Source organism: Balaenoptera musculus, chromosome 13 (genome assembly GCF_009873245.2).
Source record: "Balaenoptera musculus isolate JJ_BM4_2016_0621 chromosome 13, mBalMus1.pri.v3, whole genome shotgun sequence".
Taxonomy (NCBI): domain Eukaryota; kingdom Metazoa; phylum Chordata; class Mammalia; order Artiodactyla; family Balaenopteridae; genus Balaenoptera; species Balaenoptera musculus.
Window position 1 is genome coordinate 56232235 of NC_045797.1, and position 23924 is coordinate 56256158.

The following is a 23924-nucleotide window of genomic DNA, read 5'->3' on the forward strand; positions in this document are numbered from 1 at the left end:
AGAAGAAAAAATAATTCCGCATCACAGATGGCCTCTTTTCCTAATGGTATATATATATATATATATATATATATATATATATATATATATATATATATATTTATAAATCCCTATCTATCTACCATCTATCTATCATCTATCTATCTAAAATAGATCTATAGAAGATCTATCTATCTATGTGTTTCCAGATTTTAAAAAATACATATGTAGATAAATTAAGCTATATACTATGTCATATATATACTTTCTGTCTTCAGGTAGTAGCTGGTGTCTCTTGTGGCAATGTTTACTATGACTGCTGATTATAATCACAATTCCGGAAACAGTGTTTCCGGGTTTTCAGTTGTGATCATTTGAGTCCTGTGCTTCAGCGATCCTTGAGCTCATCCAGCATTTCAGCATTTTCCAAAAGGCTGAAAGTGCAGTGAATGGGTCAGAGGCTAAAAGGGAGCTAAACTCTATTTACCAGTTCAGGATAGTATTTTTGGATTTCCCCATTCAGAACTCTAAGGATCTGGGGGCTTCCCTGGTTGCGCAGTGTTTAAGAATCCGCCTGCCAATGCAGGGGACACGGGTTCAAAGTCCTGGTCCGGGAAGATCCCATATGTCGCAGAGCAACTAAGCCCGTGCGCAACAACTACTGAGCCTGCGCTCTAGAGCCCATGAGCCACAACTACTGAGCCTGTGTGCCACAACTACTGAGCCCACACGCTGCAACTACTGAAGCCCGTGCGCCTAGAGCCTGTGCTCCGCAATGAGAGAAGCTACTGCAATGAGAAGCCCATGCACCACGATGAAAAGTAGCCCCCACTCACCACAACTAGAGAAAAGCCCACGCGCAGCAACGAAGACCCAACGCAGCCAAAAAAAAAAAAAAAAAAAAACTCTAAGGATCTGTCTCCTGCTACAAGTTGATTCTGTAGGGCTTTCAAAAGTCACTTCACTTAATCCTCTAAATCCTCAGAGGCTGATAAGCATCACTGACGGAAAGACAATCTGATATTTGCTAAGTCACTTAACCAAAAGATTAGCCAGGGCTAGAGTTGACACCCCTTCATTCCCAGTCTACGGCATCTCCTGTTACTTCACTCCACTTCTCTGCCTCAGGAAAGGGAACATTGTACCAATATTTGCATGCTTTATGCAACCAAGGAAACATACTCTGAGGTAAATAAAACTTCAATGATCATATCCTAGCATTTCCCCTAGAAAACATTTACCTTCCTTAAATAGTGTCCGAACATATTTTGAAAGCAAATCTTAAAAAAATTCTGTACAACTTGAACATAAAAATAGCGTCAGCAAACCTCTTTAAATATTTTAAAGAGAATGAATATATGAACATAAACAAAAAGTTTTTTTTTTTTAAATACCGTAAGCCTATTTTCTTTTCTTTTTTTTTTTAAAGATTTATTGATTGATTGATTGATTGCTATGTTGGGTCTTCGTTTCTGTGCTAGGGCTTTCTCTAGTTGCAGCAAGCGGGGCCACTCTTCATCGTGGTGCGCGGGCCTCTCACTATCGTGGCCTCTCTTGTTGCAGAGCACAGGCTCCAGACGCGCAGGCTCAGTAGTTGTGGCTCACGGGCCTAGTTGCTCCGCAGCATGTGGGATCTTCCCAGACCAGGGCTCGAACCCGTGTCCCCTGCATTGGCAGGCAGATTCTCAACCATTGCACCACCAGGGAAGCCCCAACAAAATGTTTTATAAACAAAAAAATTTGTTTCATAAGCAAAAAGTAATCCCCCACAAGAAATACAACAGTACTTAAACTGTTAAAGGAGAGGAGTGTTGTCCATTGAAGGGGTTGCCGTGAGAGGATTTGTGTTTTTTTGTTGTTTTTTTTTCACACCCACACACACTGTATTTTATTTTTACAAGAGATAAATAGACTGACATCAAGCATTGTACATGGATGACCACAACAAAAGCAACAATGATTGCAATTACCAAACATGAAACACACTCATACTATGTCATAATATTGACATTCAGTCCAGTAATCCTCCACTATAGCAGCTCCTTTACTTTGCAGTGAAAATTGATTTGTATATTCTTTGCCTCTGAGTCCGTGTGGGATTTTTTTTTTTTTAATTCAAACAGAAAGTCACAAAAATTATACTCATCCTCATCAGTTCACTCAGTCCCATGTAATTAATTTTCTTTTTTCATCTTGATCTTTTGTTAGCACTTTTATGAGTTCATCAGTTTTTCATTAGAGTTCTGAAAATGCTTATTCATTCAGTTCAGCAGTACAGTCAGTTACCAGAAACCTGTACTTGTCAGAGTCTTTTCCTTGAATTTCTTGAAGATGAAACCCTTTTATAGGAACATATTTGCAAAAGCATCAGAGTACACCCAGAACTGTCTGTAAATGACAAAAGACTTAAAAAGGACCACAGTTAAAGATTTGATGAAAGTTCATAATAATGCAGTTGACAAGAAAACTAGTTATTTCTGAGATATACATTTTAAAGTAATAACTAGGATTATGACTTATAACATTATACCAGAACATGTAAGATTTTTAGAAATTTCATGTAATGTCTGAAACATTTATATTAACATATTTCCATACAAATAACCCAATGAAAGTTTAGTATTAGTTGTTTTGTTTGTTTTTTTTTTATACTGCAGGTTCTTATTAGTCATCAGTTTTATACACATCAGTGTATACATGTCAATCCCAATCGCCCAATTCAGCACACCACCATCCCCACCCCACCGCAGTTTTCCCCCTTTGGTGTCCATATGTCTGTTCTCTACATCTATGTCTCAACTTCTGCCCTGCAAACCGGCTCATCTGTACCATTTTTCTAGGTTCCACATACATGCGTTAATATACGATATTTGTTTTTCTCTTTCTGACTTACTTCACTCTGTATGACAGTCTCTAGATGCATCCACGTCTCAACAAATGATGCAATTTCGTTCCTTTTTATGGCACGAAATGGAATAGTATGGAATAGTAATATTCCATTGTATATATGTACCACATCTTCTTTATCCATTTGTCTGTCGATGAGCATTTATGTTGCTTGCATGTCCTGTCTATTGTAAATAGTGCTGCAATGAACATTGGGGTGCGTGTGTCTTTTTGAATTACGCTTTTCTCTGGGTATATGCCCAGTAGTGGGATTGCTGGGTCATATGGTAATTCTATTTTTAGTTTTTTAAGGAACCTCCAAATTGTTCTCCATAGTGGCTGTATCAATTTACATTCCCACCAACAGTGCAAGAGGGTTCCCTTTTCTCCACACCCTCTCCAGCATTTGTTGTTTGTAGATTTTCTGATGATGCCCATTCTAACTGGTGTGAGGTGATACCTCATTGTAGTTTTGATTTGCATTTCTCTAATAATTAGTGATGTTGAGCAGCTTTTCATGTGCTTCGTGGCCATCTGTATGTCTTCTTTGGAGAAATGTCTATTTAGGTCTTCTGCCCATTTTTGGATTGGGTTGTTTGTTTCTTTAATATTGAGCTGAATGAGCTGTTTATGTATTTTGGAGATTAATCCTTTGTCCGTTGATTCGTTTGCAAATATTTTCTCCCATTCTGAGGGTTGTCTTTTCGTCTTGTTTATGGTTTCCATTGCTGTGCGAAAGCTTTGAAGTTTCATTAGGTCCCATTTGTTTATTTTTGTTTTTATTTGCATTACTCTAGGAGGTGGATCAAACAAGATCTTGCTGTGATTTATGTCAAAGAGTGTTCTTCCTATGTTTTTCTCTAAGAGTTTTATAGTGTCCAGTCTTACATTTAGGTCTCTAATCCATTTTGAGTTTATTTTTGTGTATGGTGTTAGGGAGTATTCTAATGTCATTCTTTTACATGTAGCTGTCCAGTTTTCCCAGCACCACTTATTGAAGAGACTGTCTTTTCTCCATTGTATATCTTTGCCTCCTTTGTCATAGATTAGTTGACCATAGGTGCGTGGGTTTATCTCTGGGCTTTCTATCTTGTTCCATTGATCTATGTTTCTGTTTTTGTGCCAGTACCATATTGTCTTGATTACTGTAGCTTTGTAGTATAGTCTGAAGTCAGGGAGTCTGATTCCTCCAGCTCTGTTTTTTTTCCCTCAAGACTGCTTTGGCTATTCGGGGTCTTCTGTGTCTCCATACAAATTTTAAGATGATTTGTTCTAGCTCTGTAAAAAATGACATTGGTAATTTGATAGGGATTGCATTTAATCTGTAGATTGCTTTGGTTAGTATAGTCATTTTCACAATGTTGATTCTTCCAATCCAAGAACATGGTATATCTCTCCATCTGTTGCTGTCATCTTTAATTTCTTTCATCAGTGTCTTATAGTTTTCTGCATACAGGTCTTTTGTCTCCCTAGGTAGGTTTATTCCTAGGTATTTTATTCTTTTTGTTGCAATGGTAAATGGGAGTGTTTCTATAATTTCTCTTTCAGATTTTTCATCCTTAGTGTATAGGAATGCAAGAGATTTCTTTGCATTAATTTTGTATCCTGCAACTTTACCATATTCATTAATTAGCTCTAGCAGTTTTCTGGTGGCAGTTTTAGGATTGTCTATGTATAGTATCATGTCATCTGCACACAGTGATGGTTTTACTTCTTCTTTTCCAATTTGTATTCCTTTTATTTCTTTTTCTTTTCTGATTGCCGTACCTAGGACTTCCAAAACTATGTTGAATAATAGTGGTGAGAGTGGACATCCTTGTCTTGTTCCTGATCTTAGAGGAAATGCTTTCAGTTTTTCACCATTGAGAATGATGTTTGCTGTGGGTTTGTCATATATGGCCTTTATTATGTTGAGGTAGGTTCCCTCTATGCCCACTTTCTGGAGAGTTTTTATCATAAATGGGTGTTGAATTTTGTCAAAAGCTTTTTCTGCATCTATTGAGATGATCACATGGTTTTTCTTCTTCAATTTGTTAATATGGTGTATCACATTGATTGATTTGCGTATATTCAAGAACCCTTGCATCCCTGGGATAAATCCCACTTGATCGTGGTGTATGATCCTTTTAATGTGTTGTTGGATTCTGTTTGCCAGTATTTTGTTGAAGATTTTTGCATCTATATTCATCAGTGATATTGGTCTGTAATTTTCATTTTTTGTAGTATCTTTGTGTGGTTTTGGTATCAGGGTGATGGTGGCCTCATAGAATGAGTTTGGGAGTGTTCCTTCCTCTGCAATTTTTTGGAAGAGTTTGAGAAGGATAGGTGTTAGCTCTTCTCTAAATTTTTGATAGAATTCACCTGTGAAGCCATCTGGTCCTGGACTTTTGTTTGTTGGAAGATTTTAAATCACAGTTTCAATTTCATTACTTGTGATTGGTCTGTTCATATTTTCTATTTCTTCCTGGTTCAGTCTTGGAAGGTTATTACTTTCTAAGAATTTGTCCATTTCTTCCAGGTTGTCCATTTTATTGGCATAAAGTTGCTTGTAGTAGTCTCTTAGGATGCTTTGTATTTCTGTGGTGTCTGTTGTAACTTCTCCTTTTTCATTTCTGATTTTATTGATTTGAGTCCTCTCCCTCTTTTTCTTGATGAGTCTGGCTAATGGCTTATCAATTTTGTTTATCTTCTCAAAGAACCAGCTTTTAGTTTTATTGATCTTTGCTACTGTTTTCTTTGTTTCTATTTCATTTATTTCCACTCTGATCTTTTTATTTATTTATTTATTTATTTATTTATTTATTTATTTATTTTTAAACATCTTTATTGAAGTATAATTGCCTCACAATGGTGTGTTAGCTTCTGCTTTATAACAAAGTGAATCAGTTATACATATACAATATGTTCCCATTCCTCTTCCCTCTTGCATCTCCCTCCCTCCCACCCTCCCCATCCCACCCCTCTAGGTGGTCACAAAGCACCGAGCTGATCTCCCTGTGCTATGTGGCTGCTTCCCACTAGTTATCTATTTTACATTTGGTAGTGTATATATGTCCATGACACTCTCTTACCCTGTCACATCTCACCCCACCCCCTCCCCATATCCTCAAGTCCATTCTCTAGTAGGTCTGTGTCTTTATTCCCGTCTTGCCACTAGGTTCTTCATGGCCTTTTTTTTTTTTTTCCCTTAGATTCCGTATATATGTGTTAGCATACTGTATTTGTTTTTCTCTTTCTGACTTACTTCACTCTGTATGACAGACTCTAACTCCATCCACCTCATTACAAATACCTCCATTTCATTTCTTTTTATGGCTGAGTAATATTCCATTGTATATATGTGCCACATCTTCTTTATCCATTCATCTGTCGATGGACATTTAGGTTACTTCCATGTCCTGGCTATTGTAAATAGAGCTGCAATGAACATTTTGGTACATGACTGTTTTTGACCTATGGTTTTCTCAGGGTATATGCCCAGTAGTGGGATTGCTGGGTCATATGGTAGTTCTATTTGTAGTTTTTTAAGGAACCTCCATACTGTTCTCCATAGTGGCTGTATCAATTTACATTCCCACCAACAGTGCAAGAGTGTTCCCTTTCCTCCACACCCTCTCCAGCATTTATTGTTTCTAGATTTTTTGATGATGGCCATTCTGACCGGTGTGAGATGATATCTCATTGTAGTTTTGATTTGCATTTCTCTAATGATTAATGATGTTGAGCATTCTTTCATGTGTCTGTAGGCCATCTGTATATCTTCTTTGGAGAAATGTCTATTTAGGTCTTCTGCCCATTTTTGGATTGGGTTGTTCGTTTTTTTTGTTATTGAGCTGCATGAGCTGCTTGTAAATCTTGGAGATTAATCCTTTGTCAGTTGCTTCATTTGCAAATATTTTCTCCCATTCTGAGGGTTGTCTTTTGGTCTTGTTTATGGTTTCCTTTGCTGTGCAAAAGCTTTTAAGTTTCATTAGGTCCCATTTGTTTATTTGTGTTCTTATTTCCATTTCTCTGGGAGCTGGGTCAAAAAGAATCTTGCTGTGATGTATGTCATAGAGTGTTCTGCCTATGTTTTCCTCTAAGAGTTTGATAGTGTCTGCCCTTACACTTAGGTCTTTAATCCATTTTGAGTTTATTTTTGTGCATGGTGTCAGGGAGTGTTCTAATTTCATACTTTTACATGTACCTGTCCAATTTTCCCAGCACCACTTATTGAAGAGGCTGTCTTTTCTCCACTGTATATGCTTGCCTCCTTTATCAAAGATAAGGTGACCATATGTGTGTGGGTTTATCTCTGGGCTTTCTATCCTGTTCCATTGATCTATATTTCTGTTTTTGTGCCAGTACCAAACTGTCTTGATTACTGAAGCTTTGTAATATAGTCTGAAGTCAGGGAGCCTGATTCCCCCAGCTCCATTTTTCGTTCTCAAGTTTGCTTTGGCTATTCGGGGTCTTTTGTGTTTCCATACAAATTGTGAAATTTTTTGTTCTAGTTCTGTGAAAAATGCCAGTGGTAGTTTGATAGGGATTGCATTGAATCTGTAGATTGCTTTGGGTAGTAGAGTCATTTTCGCAATGTTGATTCTTCCAATCCAGGAACATGGTATATCTCTCCATCTATTTGTATCATCTTTAATTTCTTTCATCAGTGTCTTATAATTTTCTGCATACAGGTCTTTTGTCTCCTTAGGTAGGTTTATTCCTAGATATTTTATTCTTTTTGTTGCAGTGGTAAACGGGAGTGTTTTCTTAATTTCACTTTCAGATTTTTCATCATTAGTGTATAGAAATGCAAGAGATTTCTGTGCATTAATTTTGTATCCTGCTACTTTACCAAATTCATTGATTAGCTCTAGGAGTTTTCTGGTAGCATCCTTAGGATTCTCTATGTATAGGATCATGTCATCTGCAAATAGTGACAGCTTTACTTCTTCTTTTCCGATTTGGATTCCTTTTATTTCTTTGTCTTCTCTGATTGCTGTGGCTAACACTTCCAAAACTATGTTGAATAATAGTGGTGAGAGTGGGCAACCTTGTCTTGTTCCTGATCTTAGTGGAAATGGTTTCAGTTTTTCACCATTGAGGACAATGTTGGCTGTGGGTTTGTCATATATGGCCTTTATTATGTTGAGGAAAGTTCCCTCTATGCCTACTTTCTGCAGGGCTTTTATCATAAATGGGTGTTGAATTTTGTCGAAAGCTTTCTCTGCATCTATTGAGATGATCATATGGTTTTTCTCCTTCAATTTGTTAATATGGTGTATCACATTGATTGATTTGCGTATATTGAAGAACCCTTGCATCCCTGGGATAAATCCCACTTGATTGTGGTGTATGATCCTTTTAATGTGTTGCTGGATTCTGTTTGCTAGTATTTTGTTGAGGATTTTTGCATCTATGTTCATCAGTGATATTGGCCTGTAGTTTTCTTTCTTTGTGACATCTTTGTCTGGTTTTGGTATCAGGGTGATGGTGGCCTCGTAGAATGAGTTGGGGAGTGTTCCTCCCTCTGCAATATTTTGGAAGAGTTTGAGAAGGATAGGTGTTAGCTCTTCTCTAAATGTTTGATAGAATTCACCTGTGAAGCCATCTGGTCCTGGGCTTTTGTTTGTTGGAAGGTTTTTAATCACAGTTTCAATTTCAGTGCTTGTGATTGGTCTGTTCATATTTTCTATTTCTTCCTGGTTCAGTCTCGGCAGTTTGTGCATTTCTAAGAATCTGTCCATTTCTTCCAGGTTGTCCATTTTATTGGCATAGAGTTGCTTGTAGTAATCTCTCATGATCTTTTGTATTTCTGCAGTGTCAGTGGTTACTTCTCCTTTTTCATTTCTAATTCTATTGATCTGAGTCTTCTCCCTTTTTCTCTTGATGAGTCTGGCTAATGGTTTATCAATTTTGTTTATCTTCTCAAAGAACCAGCTTTTAGTTTCATTGATTTTTGCTATTGTTTCCTTCATTTCTTTTTCATTTATTTCTGAGCTGATCTTTATAATTTCTTTCCTTCTGCTGGCTTTGGGGTTTTTTTGTTCTTCTTTCTCTAATTGCTTTAGGTGCAAGGTTAGGTTGTTTATTCGAGATGTTTCCTGTTTCTTGAGGTAGGCTTGTATTGCTATAAACTTCCCTCTTATCACTGCTTTTGCTGTGTCCCATAGGTTTTGGGTCGTTGTATCTCCATTGTCATTTGTTTCTAGGTATTTTTTGATTTCCCCTTTGATTTCTTCAGTAATCACTTCGTTATTAAGTAATGTATTGTGTAGCCTCCATGTGTTTGTATTTTTTACAGATCTTTTCCTGTAATTGATATCTAGTCTCATAGCGTTGTGGTCGGAAAAGATACTTGATACGATTTCAATTTTCTTAAATTTACCAAGGCTTGATTTGTGACCCAAGATATGATCTATCCTGGAGAATGTTCCATGAGCACTTGAGAAAAATGTGTATTCTGTTGTTTTTGGGTGGAATGTCCTATAAATATCAATTAAGTCCATCTTGTTTAATGTATCATTCAAAGCTTGTGTTTCCTTATTTATTTTCATTTTGGATGATCTGTCCATTGGTGAAAATGGGGTGTTAAAGTCCCCTACTATGATTGTGTTGCTGTCGATTTCCCCTTTTATGGCTTTTAGTATTTGCCTTATGTATTGAGGTGCTCCTATGTTGGGTGCATAAATATTTACAATTGTTATACCTTCCTCTTGGATCAATCCCTTGATCATTATATAGTGTCCTTCTTTGTCTCTTGTAATAGTCTTTATTTTAAAGTCTATTTTGTCTAATATGAGAATTGCTACTCCAGCTTTCTTTTGATTTCCATTTGCATGGAATATCTTTTTCCATCCCCTCACTTTCAGTCTGTATGTGTCTCTAGGTCTGAAGTGGGTCTCTTGTAGACAGCATATATATGGGTCTTGTTTTTGTATCCATTCAGCCAGCCTGTGTCTTTTGGTGGGAGCATTTAATCCATTTACATTCAAGGTAATTATCGATATGTATGTTCCTATTCCCATTTTCTTAAATGTTTTGGGTTTGTTATTGTAGGTGTTTTCCTTCTCTTGTGTTTCTTGCCTAGAGAAGTTCCTTTAGCATTTGTTGTAAAGCTGGTTTGGTGGTGCTGTACTCTCTCAGCTTTTGCTTGTCTGTAAAGGTTTTAATTTCTCCATCGAATCTGAATGAGATCCTTGCTGGGTAGAGTAATCTTGGTTGTAGGCTTTTCTCCTTCATCACTTTAAGTATATCCTGCCACTCCCTTCTGGCTTGCAGAGTTTCTGCTGAAAGATCAGCTGTTAACCTTATGGGGATTCCCTTGTGGGTTATTTGTTTTTTTTCCCTTGCTGCCTTTAATATGTTTTCCTTATATTTAATTTTTGACAGTTTGATTAGTATGTGTCTTGGCGTGTTTCTCCTTGGGTTTATCCTGTATGGGACTCTCTGTGCTTCCAGGACTTGATTAACTATTTCCTTTCCCATATTAGGGAAGTTTTCAACTATAATCTCTTCAAATATTTTCTCAGTCCCTTTCTTTTTCTCTTCTTCTTCTGGGACCCCTATAATTCGAATGTTGGTGCGTTTAATGTTGTCCCAGAGGTCTCTGAGACTGTCCTCAGTTCTTTTCATTCTTTTTTCTTTATCCTGCTCTGCAGTAGTTATTTCCACTATTTTATCTTCCAGGTCACTTATCCTTTCTTCTGCCTCAGTTATTCTGCTATTGATCCCATCTAGAGTATTTTTAATTTCATTTATTGTGTTTTTCATCATTGCTTGGTTCCTCTTTAATTCTTCTACGTCCTTGTTAAATGTTTCTTGCATTTTGTCTATTCTATTTCCAAGATTTTGGATCATCCTTACTATCATTATTCTGAATTCTTTTTCAGGTAGACTACCTATTTCCTCTTCATTTGTTAAGTCTGGTGTATTTTGACCCTGCTCCTTCATCTGCTGTGTGTTTTTCTGTCGTCTCATTTTGCTTATCTTACTGTGTTTGGGGTCTCCTTTTCACAGGCTGCAGGTTTGTAGTTCCCGTTGTTTTTGGTATCTGTCCCCAGTGGCTAAGGTTGGTTCAGTGGGTTGTGTAGGCTTCCTGGTGGAGGGAACTAGTGCCTGAGCTCTGGTGGATGAGGCTGGATCTTGTCTTTCTGATGGGCACGTCCACGTCTGGTGGTGTATTTTGGGGTGTCTGTGGCCTTATTATGATTTTAGGCAGCCTCTTTGCTAATGGATGGGGCTGTGTTCCTGTCTTGCTAGTTGTTTGGCATAGGGTGTCCAGCACTGTAGCTTGCTGGTCGTTGAGTGAAGCTGGGTCTTGATGTTGAGATGGAGATCTCTGAGAGATTTTTGCCGTTTGGTATTACGTGGAGCTGGGAGGTCTCTTGTGGACCAGTGTCCTGAAGTTGGCTCTCCCACCTCAGAGGCACGGCCCTGATGCCTGGCTGGAGCACCAAGAGCCTTTCGTCCACACGGCTTTTGGGAGGTCTGACGTTTTCTGCCAGCGTTCAGTGGGTGTTCTGTAGGAGCAGTTCCACGTGTAGATGTATTTCTACTGTATCTGTGGGAAGGAAGGTGATCTCCGCGTCTTACTATTCCACCATCTTCTCTCCTCCCTCGAAATGGGAGCTTTGTTACGCTGATGGGCGGAATGTCAATTGCCAATGGTCACTCTGGAGAAGTGTATGGTGTTTCCTCAAACATCTGGCACAAGGTGGCCATCCCTGGTTTCACATCAACATGATCTCAGGCACAAACCTCCTTGTTTTTCCATTTTGTCTTTAAGTTACTTGTTGAAACAACCGGCCCGATATCCCCGCGACTGTCACGGCTTCGGCCACCGGGGCACCTCCAGAGCCGGCAGCCTCAGTGAGGTCGCCCTCCCCTCGGGCTCCGGGGCAGTTCTGTGAAGGCGGAGCCACTCTGATCTTTATGATTTCTTTCCTTCTGCTAACTTTGGGTTTTGTTTGTTCTTCTTTCTCTAGTTTCTTTAGGTGTAAGGTTAGATTGTTTACTTGAGATTTTTCTTGTTTCTTGAGGTAGGCTTGTATAGCTATAAACTTCCCTCTTAGAACTGCTTTTGCTGCATCCCATAGGTTTTGGGTCGTCGTGTTTTCATTGTCATTTGTCTCTAGGTATGTTTTGATTTCCTCTTTGATTTCTTCAGTGATCTCTTGGTTATTTAGTAACATATTGTTTAGCCTCCATGTGTTTGTGTTTTTTATGTTTTTTCCCTGTAATTCATTTCTAATCTCATAGCGTTGTGGTCAGAAAAGATGCTTGATATGATTTCAATTTTCTTAAATTTACTGAGGCTTGATTTGTGACCCAAGATGTGATCTATCCTGGAGAATGTTCCGTGCGCACTTGAGAAGAACGTATAATCTGCTGTTTTTGGATGGAATGTCCTATATATATCAATTAAATCTAACTGGTCTATTGTGTCATTTAAAGCTTCTGTTTCCTTATTTATTTTCATTTTGGATAATCTGTCCATTGGTGTAAGTGAGGTGTTAAAGTCCCCCACTATTATTGTGTTACTGTCGATTTCCTCTTTTATAGCTGTTAGCAGTTGCCTTATGTATTGAGGTGCTCCTATGTTGGGTGCATATATATTTATAATTGTTATATCTTCTTCTTGGATTGATCCCTTGATCATTATGTAGTGTCCTTCCTTGTCTCTTGTAACATTCTTTGTTTTAAAGTCTATTTTATCTGATGTGAGTATAGCTACTCCAGCTTTCTTTTGATTTCCATTTGCATGGAATATCTTTTTCCATCCCCTCACTTTCAGTCTGTATATGTCCCTAGGTCTAAAGAGGGTATCTTGTAGACAACATATATATGTGTCTTGTTTTTGTATCCATTCAGCAAGCCTGTGTCTTTTGGTTGGAGCATTTAATCCATTCACGTTTAAGGTAATTATCGATATGTATGTTCCTATGACCATTTTCTTAATTGTTTTGGGTTTGTTTTTGTAGGTCCTTTTCTTCTCTTGTGTTTCCCACTTAGAGAAGTTCCTTTAGCATTTGTTGTAGAGCTGGTTTGGTGGTGCTGAATTCTCTTAGCTTTTGCTTGTCTGTAAAGCTTTTGATTTCTCCATCAAATCTAAATGAGATCCTTGCCGGGTAGAGTAATCTTGGTTGTAGGTTCTTCCCTTTCATCACTTTAAGTATATCATGCCACTCCCTTCTGGCTTGTAGAGTTTCTGCTGAGAAATCAGCTGTTAACCTTATGGGAGTTCCCTTGTATGTTATTTGTCGTTTTTCCCTTGCTGCTTTCAATAATTTTTCTTTGTCTTTAATTTTTGCCACTTTGATTACTATGTGTCTCGGCATGTTTCTCCTTGGGTTTATCCTGTATGGGACTCTCTGCGCTTCCTGGACTTGGGTGGCTATTTCCTTTCCCATGTTAGGGAAGTTTTCGAGTATAATCTCTTCAAATATTTTCTCGGGTCCTTTCTCTCTCTCTTCTCCTTCTGGGACCCCTATAATGCGAATGTTGTTGCATTTAATGTTGTCCCAGAGGTCTCTTAGGCTGTCTTCATTTCTTTTCATTCTTTTTTCTTTAGTCTGTTCCGCAGCAGTGAATTCCACCATTCTGTCTTCCAAGTCACTTATCCGTTCTTCTGCCTCAGTTATTCTGCTATTGATTCCTTCTAGTGTAGTTTTCATTTCAGTTATTGTATTGGTCATCTCTGTTTGTTTGTTCTTTAATCCTTCTAGGTCTTTGTTAATCATTTCTTGCATCTTCTCAATCTTTGCCTGCATTCTTATTCCGAGGTCCTGGATCATCTTCACTATCATTATTCTGAATTCTTTTTCTGGAAGGTTGCCTATCTCCACTTCATTTAGTTGTTTTTCTGGGGTTTTTTCTTGTTCCTTCATCTGGTATATAGCCCTCTGCCTTTTCATCTTGTCTATCTTTCTGTGAATGTGGTTTTTGTTCCACAGGCTGTAGGATTGTAGTTTTTCTTGCTTCTGCTGTCTGCCCTCTGGTGGTTGAGGCTATCTAAGAGGCTTGATGGGAGGCTCTGCTGGTGGGTAGAGCTGACTGTTGCTGTGGCGGTCAGAGCTCCGTAAAACTTTAATCCACTTAACTGTTGATGGGTGGGGCTGGGTTCCCTCCCTGTTGGTTGTTTTGCCTGAGGCAACCCAACACTGGAGCCTACCTGGGCTCTTTGGTGGGGCTAATGGCAGACTCTGGGAGGGCTCACGCCAAGGAGTACTTCCCAGAACCTCCCCTGCCAGTGTCCTTGTCCCCACGGTGAAACAGAGCCAGTCCCCGCCTTTGCAGGAGACCCTCCAACACTAGCAGGTAGGTCAGTTTCAGTCTCCCCCAGGGTCACTGCTCCTTCCCCCGGGTCCCGATGCACACACTATTCCGTGTGTGCCCTCCAAGAGTGGGGTCTCTGTTTCCCCCAGTCCTGTCGAAGTCCTGCAATCAATTCCCACTAGGCTTCAGATTCTGATTCTCTATGAATTCCTCCTCCCGTTGCCGGACCCCCAGGTTGGGAAACCTGTCGTGGGGCTCAGAACCTTCACTCCAGTGGGTGGACTTCTGTGTTATAAGTGTTCGCCAGTCTGTGAGTCACCCACCCAGCAGTTATGGGATTTGATTTTACTCTGATTGTGCCCCTCCTACCATCTCACTGTGGCTTCTCCTCTGTCCTTGGATGTGGGGTATCCTCCTTGGTGAAGGCCAGTGTCTTCCTGTCGATGATTGTCCAGCAGCCAGTTGTGATTCTGGTGCTCTCGCAAGAGGGAGTGAGAGCACGTCCTTCTACTCCGCCATCTTGGTTAATCCCCCGAGGATTTGTTCTTATTATTATGAGGCTGTTGTTTTCCCAACAATTTTGAAATTTATCCTAGCTTCAGGATCAGTTTATAAAGTACACTAGGAAAATACTCCCATTACCTGATAGTCTCACTACCTGGTATTTGAGCAAACCCAATATATTACCCACCTTGAACACTTGTTTCAGTTGGCTCCATATAATGTTTACATCTTAAAGACAGAATGAAATAAGAATAACTCTTCCATGATGGTGATTTGCTACCCACGAGGCTGTTCAAAGCAATGTGTACCAGGCCCTGAAGACAATTCTGAAAGAGAAGTTCCAAAAACGTTCTGAGCAAAGTCAACATTGCCTGTGAGAACAGTGAGGATACATTCTAAGCTGCCTACTTTGAGGGAGAGAAAAAATCATTTGGATGTTGGGTTCTGGCGTGTTGCTCAAAAGAGGAGTTTCTATTACCTTGTATGTTGATCCAGCATATAAGCTTTCTGTATTACTTATAACAGGAGTCATTCTTTTCACCTGCCAAATCAACAGTGAGAATTTCTTTGCCACTAGAAAATATATACGAGGAGCTACCCTTTTGGGAAGATCGTAAGGGCTGAATAATTGAACAACAGTGTTGCATTGGAACAATATAATTTCTGCTGTGTTTAGTTACAAGAATCTGCTTTTTCTTTGTAAACATTAGAAGTTTGTAAATGAGATACATGTAGAGAGCCTAAAATCAATCTATCTTTGATCCTTTCAGTCACTGTTAACAGACCTGCAGTCTCATAAAAGAAGGGAGAGACACAAAGATGCATGGAAATGCAGTGGGGAGGCAACTGAGCAGAGTGCGGGGATAGAGAGGTAACTGACTATGTCTTGACATCTATTCCTTTTCTACTTTGCCGAGGACAAAGCATGGACCAAGGGCTGATGTTAGAAGTCTTTGCATAGGCACTTATTCTTATTAAAAAATGGGTAGGTAGAAGGATATGTGTGTTTGGGGGCAATCCTTGTGTGATTCAGTAGTTATTTACAATATAAGGAAGCTTGAGAGTCCCTGTGAAACTAATCAGTGAAGGCAGGAGGTAAAGAAAGTTTAAAGAACACAAAAAAAGACATGAATTTTTTTTTTTAAAGAAAAGGTCATTCACATATAAACCTAATATTTGGCCTTACTACAATATGTAGTGACTATTTATTTGGAGATGACCCACATTATTTATCTTTTTTGTTAAAAATGACCTCACTAAAATATTGCTAGCTGTGGGACTAAAGATGAATAAATATTGAAATAACTGATGAAACCACTGAAAATTTTACTGAAATACAGTCTTTCACTACCATCCTGAGGAGCAATAGACAAGGATTTGTGGAGTGATTTGTTTATTTCATACTGATCTTTTTCTTATATATCTTAGATCACAACCCAACTTACATTTGTCCTTGGATAGAATACAACTTTCAAAATGAGGTATTATATGTGTGTATGCAAATATAACATATAGTATATGTACTAGTGCTGTTTCTCACTTATTGGATATTAACAAGGGCTTTTCTCCCCCATGGGGGACTATGTTGAGCTGCAGATACTTTAAATATATTACTGTGCATGAAACATTACCTAATATTGACCAATGGGCATCATGCTTTAGAAAAATATTAAAAACAACAGAACTTCCTTTTGCATATGAGAGTAGATCCTCATTTTTATTTCTGATGGTGTTTGTAATGAAACAGAAAAAGCAGTCATTTAATTGGCCCTCTGTAAAGCACATCACCTGTGTTCTAGGTCTTGAAGTGCTCTTAATTATGCAGGCAACCTCGAGGAAAGGAAATGGAAATATCCAATAATTGTGAATAAGACCTAATGAAGGCATTACTGAGGGAGCCAAGGAAGATATGTTTGGGATAAAAAGAGCAGTCACTCCCTTTGTGTGGCATTAGTTTCTTAAAGGAATGAAGAAACTCAGGGTCTGAAGAGTACATAGAATTTCAGATCCAAATAATTCAAAGAATACTACTTGGCTTTGCTTTTCTCCAAGCATGTCTTTACTTTGGTTGAGTAAATGCTGGGAATGACTGAGTGCAATATTTCAAATCAAGACTGGTTTTGAGAACTAAGGGTCAGGACAAGAGAATTAGATAAGGATCTTGACTCCTATATATAACAAGGCACCCCGATGGAACTTCTAACAACAAAGTGGATCAAACTGATGTAGTCGGTACCCTTAATGCTACAAACACAGATACATGCTGGATAAAAGGAACAACAACAACAACATAATCATAATAATAAAAGCTGAGCTCTAGAAGTGAAATAACTAAGTGCAAAAATAGAGAGGGAACTCAAAGCCAGAGCAACAGAACGGGATATATGGACTTATGCTGCACAGAGTTTGAGGGGAGCTCTTACATAAAGCATGGAGGATTCGACAGCTACCCCATCCACAGAACAGAGATGAGACAACAAAGGAAACAGCAAGGAAGTTTTCTGGATGCCTGGAGCTATGAGTGAGGTAAAAAAACCTCAAATACAAGAAATAAAATCCCTGAATTTAACTTATTGTACTATTATAGTATTAGAACCACAAGCTGAGAAATTATTAATAAAACTGGTTCAGATACTTTTGAAGTCCTCAGAGAAGTAAATGTTAAACCACTATATGTGGATACTTCCATAAAACAGAGCCCTGAAAACATCTTAGAAAATACTACCCTCACTGAAAATGTGCTTGTAATTAAAATTATAAATTATGTGAGAAAATTATGCATCATGACAGAAAATTAGCTGGTGCAAGATATAGGAAGAATTAGTACTCCAAGTAGGGAAAATAGAACAATCTGAAAGATTCTATACAATAAGTGTAATTAAAGGGCTTTTGAGCTTAATGAAGGAATAGAAACCATAATAAATATGAACTGATGGTATAGAAAAAGAACATGTAGATTTGAAAAATTCAAGTAGAACTTCTAAAAATAAGAAAGTTATTAAAATTATAAACAATACATGGCTTAAATAACATATAAAGTACCAAAAGGAGATAACTAACCAAGTGGAGAGGGATCTGAGGAAGTCACTAGTGTGCTGACCCAAAAGGTAAAAAGGTAGACAGGCAGTAAGTATTCGCTAAGAAACATGGAGGAGATAATGAAAAGGCCCAACAGAAAGATGGGACAGAGTCAATAATTTAAGATATAATGCTGATTTTGTTATAGAATTGAAGAAATATGTTAATATCTATATGGAAGAAACACACAGATTCTAAAGAATATGAAATATATTTACATATAGATATCCTATGGTGAAAACTGCAGAACCATTCAAAGCATAGACACATCTGTAAAAGCAGCCAGAGAGAAAAACTAATTACCTGCTGACAGTTATCAACAGTAGACTGCAGAGGAAAATGGAATAATAGTTGGAAAGTTTTGAGGGAAAATAACTGTTAACTTAGAATTCTATACCAAGTTAAACTATAATACAAGATTTAAGATAAAATATAGACATTTTCAGATGAACAAGAACAGGACATTTATGACTTAAAGACCCTTGCTCTAAGAAATAGGGAAGAATGTAAATACTTCAGGAGAGAGGAAATTGAACTTGGAAGGAAGGACTTAGAAGCAAAAAGCCATGGATATTGCCAAGACATTGCTGAACATGTTGATAAGTCTGAATAAGCACTGACTATACAAATAAAATTCATTTGAGTGACAGTTAAAGTGGAAGCAACATTTCCACAGTAATATCATGGAACATGAAGGTCTGCTGCAAAGGAAGTGTGGAGTCTGTATTGTTTAGGAGGGTAACATAAACATTAATTTCAATCTTCGTTAAGTTATGTTTGCATGTTCAAAAGGTAAAGGTAATAAGTAAAAAAAAGTCAAAAGAAATCAAGTCAGCAAGCCAGTAGTGGGAGACAAGGGAATTGGTAGGACAATTCCTATCAATTGACAGCAAGCAGACCGTGATAGGAAAGAAAGAAGAAAAAAATTGAAAACAAAATGAAAAGATTAAATGGTTATATGAATGAATTTTACCAAACTTTCAAACCATACCTACTTATTTTATAATCACATTGGGCATATTAAGGATGTATTCTAATCACATGAGATGGGTGATAAATGAAGGAGGAGACTGGGAAAAAACCAAAAATTAAGTGTGTAAAACTAGTGATAATTTGCTGTAAAATGAAAACTGTGATTAATTCAACTCTTTGCCCTTGATTCAAATTGTGGATAAGGGAAAATCAGATGAAAGAAATAAATTCAAGAATATGAATAATCATAATAATTATAAATAGATTAAATTTGTTGAAAGAAAAAATCTCAGATTGACAGGAAACATTTTTTCTCTTTATGAGACATAGCTAAAATCTGAAAGAAAGTAAAGAGATGGAAAAAGCACATATCAGACAAATAGTAACTGAAAGAAACTTGATATAACAACATTAGCGTAAAACTAAATAGATTTGAAGTCATAGGACAATATTAGGAGTAAAAACGATAATTATAGATAAAACAGTCAGTTTACCAGTAGGCTATCCCAAAAAAGTGGCATAGCAAATGCACTATATTATAATGTAGTTTCAAAATATAGAAACAAAATGTACAGAAGTGCAAGGATAAACTGATAAAATCCACAGAGTGGGAGATTTAATAGACTTCTTTCAAAATAGGTAAGTAGAAAAACATATAGAAGAATTGATCAACACATTTAACAAACTTGAGTTAATATATAGACAGATATAAATATATAGAGATATAGATATATCCCTGCCCCTTAAAAATATAGACAATACATATTCTTTCCAATACCGACCTAATATTTATAAATACTAACTACATACTAGGCCAAAAGTGAAGTCTATCATACAGATCATGTTTTCTGACCATAATTATCGTTTTTAATAATAAAAAGATATCAAAATAGTAACTAAAAACCCTCAAAAGCAACAACCCCATTTATATGGAAACTGTAAACAATGTACCTAAACCTAAAATGGTGATCCTATGCAAGGGCTTTTCTGCTTTTGTGTAATGGATAAGTTCAAGGCTGCTAAGGAAGCATAAAGCATAATAAAATCCATGTATGAGTAAACAAATCTCTATGTTTTTGGCCCTCAGAGTAATCCCAAGGTAGGTGTTTCTGTGTCCAGTTTTACAGATGAAGAAAATGAGGGGCAGTAACTTCCACAGAGTCATACAACTTATAAGTTGTGGAAACAGAATTCACATCCATTTTCTTTAACACTGGAATACAGAGATAGACATATAAAAGGAAATTGCCTTTAAAGAGAAGAGATGGAATGGCTAATCTATACAAGAAATCCAAGAGAAGGAGGTGTGGTTGACTTAGTCATTCGTCGGCAATTATTCGGGGAGTCAACATGCAGAGGAGGCCATGAGCTCTTTAAGGAGGTGAAGCTGGAAAATCAGGCCTTCCCAGGAGAGAGAATGATGCTATCTCTTGTTTCTAAAAGCATTTTGTAAACTATGAGTCATGTAACAAATATTAGATATTATCATCAATGTTATATGTTGCCCAGAAGTCCTTGTGCTTCTTGGAAGCTTTTTGGAAAAAATTCAGATTATTTTAGTGATAAATTTTCAGGTAACATAATTTATGCCAAAAGAGTAGCATAAGAACTTTACTAAGAGATTTTCACTATCTCCTTGGACTAGAAAATAAAGGTGATGCACATCAAACTTTGTGTGTGTGTGTGTGTGTGTGTGTGACTAAAGTCATTCTTTAAAAAAAAATGTATGTAACCATTTAAAAATTGAAGTATAGTTAATTTACAATGTTGTGTTAGTTTCAGGTGTGCAGCAAAGTGATTCAGTTATACACAGTTTTATATGTATATTCTTTTTCAGATTCTTTTCCACTACAGGTCATTACAAGATATTGAATAAGTTCCCTGTGCTGTAGAGTAGGTCCTTATTGTTTCTCTGTTTTATACATAGTAGTGTGTGTATGTTAATCCCAAATTCCTAATTTATTTCCCTCCCCGCCCTCCCCCACCACGATCGCCTTTGGTAACCATAAGTTTGTTTTGTATGTCTGTGAGTCTATTTCTGTTTTGTAGCACATCAAACTTTAAAGTAAGATATCAGTACCATGGTTTTTTACTATTTTTGAAAACTGTATTTTACTCCACCTAGAACTGCAATAGAGATAAATAGGTATCCTTATCTCTTCCTCTGAAAGCAAATGGACTTTCTTCTAGCTTACTTTTTCACTGAGTGTAGATCTTTTAAATGTCCTAACTTAATGCCCTTCTTTCAGTGGGTCAAAGATTTAAGCTCCTGTTCTCCCACACAGCCATTAGTCCCCCAAATTCTAGTTTTGTGGTATTAACATTTAATCCCAGGGCATCTCTGGCTTCAGAGTTTGCCTACCATTCTGGTTTCAGCATGTTACTATTTTTCATGAGCTTTGGGGATTTCTGTTTCTTTCCTGTTAGCCCAGCAATGCATTTAAACTTATGTTTGTATTATTTTATCCAACATCTGGATTTTCTGTAGCAGGTGGGCTTTTTAGAATTTCTAGTCTGACAAGTGTATATCCTTAAAGCATTCTCTATACTGCAGTTAGAGTGAAAATTCCAAATGTGAGTCTGACCATATCTCAATTTACTGTTCGAAACTCATCAGTGACCTCACCAACTGTAGAGATAAAGCCCACATTCTTGAAATGGTCCTCAGGACCTGCATGATCTGGAAACACCTCCATCCTCACCATGTACCGTACTCTGTTCACTTCAGCCTGAGAACTCCCTTACTTCTGTGAAGGTGATTTGATTTTCACATACACTTCTTTCTTCCTGGATCACTTTCCTTGAATGCTTTTATTTAGTTACCTCTCTTGTGGGAATCTAAGCTCCATGAGGGGAAGGATCATCTTTGTAGGTTCCTTGCTGAATGCCCCATGTTCTGATATTTTAGACATTCCACAATATTTGTTAAATGATAGAAATCATTCAATAAGTGGATGCCCAATGAGTAAGCTCCCTGTCTTCATCTTTATACTTACTATTCCTCCTGTGTTCCTTGTCTTTTGAATAGGACCATGGATTGTCTTTCAGGCTAGAAACTAGAGTCATCCTAGTCTCCTCTTTCTTTTTCATTACCACCGCTAATCAATAATCTTCCTAAATATGTAAGAAAATTATTCTCTCTTTTTAGTCTTGCTACCACTGCCCTGCCTGAGTTCATTATTTCTTACTTGGGTTATCACATATATTTCCTAACTGATTAACTTGCTCTAGCTTGGCTCCTGCAAACAAATCTATATTTTTTCCCTTCTTAAAGTTCTTAAATGTCTCCCCATTAATGCCTCAGTTTGACATACACATTTTTTTGGTGTGTGCTCCTTCTTCATCTCCCACCCCTCTCTATTCCACATGCATCATAAGCTTGAGCTAAGTTAAACAAACTTTCATAGAGCACCTATTATGTGCCAGGCTCTGTACTAGGCCCTGTAACATACATCACCTCAGTTAGTCCTCAGAAACCACTTCAAGTTTGTATTTTCCTAGTAAGGGAACAGAGATGTAGAGGGGGAGAAGTGGCTTGGCCTCTAGATCATGTTGCTAATCTGTGGTAGAGCCAGGACTGAAAGCCAGGTATTCTGAACCCCAGAGCCCATGTTCTTCCCATTAGTGTGTTGCCAGGAAAAAAGTTGGAGAACCTCTTGGAGAAGAATGAAATCTACCATTGAGTCACCAAGGCAAATGACAAGATAATGTCATGGTGATATAAAAATCAGATGCCAATTAAGGGATGCATTTTTAAAAGGTCTTAAAGGAAGCTTTTTGTCATTTTCTGTTTTGTTTTTTCTGGTCTCTCCCTACCTCTTCCTTTCCCATTCCATGGAAACAAAATCAAATAATAGTCCTTAGAAACAAACTCAGACATATTCCAGCCCTGGACAGAGGGCAGGCTTTATGTGAATCATTTTGATATGTCTTCTGATAGGGTTTGGAATGAGATGTTCCTTGACTTTCAGTCTTAAGGTCCACTTATTACTGTTTGATCCTCATGTTGTTTTCCTCCTGTCAGTAATACAGAATGAGCTCCTGGGATCTCCATGTGCCCCAGTTTCCTTCCTTGGGTATTGGGTATTGCCAGATCCTAAACTAAATATTGATTCTTAGAACTAGGATCCTGATACTCTGAGCTATTCCTCCTTGTTTTACCTCTAAATAACTTTCGAATTCTTTGTTTCTTCTCCAGCTTCCCAATAGACTTTGACCATCTCAGATCTATCCTGCACACTATTTCTAGAGTAATCTGTTTAAAGTACAAGTAGAACTGTGTCATTCCTTTGCTTAAAACCTTTCAATGGCTCCTGGTCAGCACAGGGTAAAAGTCAAATAGCTCAGCATAGCCGACACCTGCCCCTGCCCCAGTTTCCTCTGACAATCCAACAACACTGAATGATTGTGGTTTCTTAAAATGCTGACTTTTAAATTTTTAACTATTTTTTATTGAAATATAGTTGATTTACAATGTTGTGTTAGTTTTTGGTGTACAGTAAAGTGATTCAGATATATATATTTTCCATATTATTTTCCATTATGGTTTATTACAGGATGTTGAATATAGTTCCCTGTGCTACACAGTAGGACCTTGTTGTTTATCCATTCTATATGTAATAGTTTGCATCTGCTAATCCCAAACTCCCAACCCAGCCCTCCCCCACCCCCCTTGGCAACCACAGGTCTGTTCTCTATGTCTGTGAGTCTGTTTTGTAAATAAGTTCATTTGTGTCATATTTTAGATTCCACATGTAAGTCATATCATATGGTATTTGTCTTTCTCTTTCCGATTTATTTCACTTAGTATGATAATCTCTAGTTCCATTCATGTTGCTGCAAATGGCATTATTTCATTCTTTTTTATGGCAGGGTAGTGTTACATTGTATATACGTACCACATCTTCTTTATCCATTCATCTGTCAATGGACTTTAGATTGCTTCCATGTCTTGGCTATTGTAAATAGTGCTGCTATGAACATAGGGGTGCATGTATCTTTTCGAATTATAGTTTTATCTGGATATATGCCCAGAAGTGGGATTGCTGGACCATACGGCAACTCTATTTTTAGTTTTTGGAGGAACTTCCATACTGTTTTCCATAGCGGCTGCACCAATTTACATTCCCGCCAACAGTGTAGGAGAGTTCCCTTTTCTCCACACCCTCCAGCATTTGTTATTTGTAGACTTTTTAATGATGGCCATTCTGACTGGTGTGAGGTGGTGCCTCGTAGTTTTGAGTTGCACT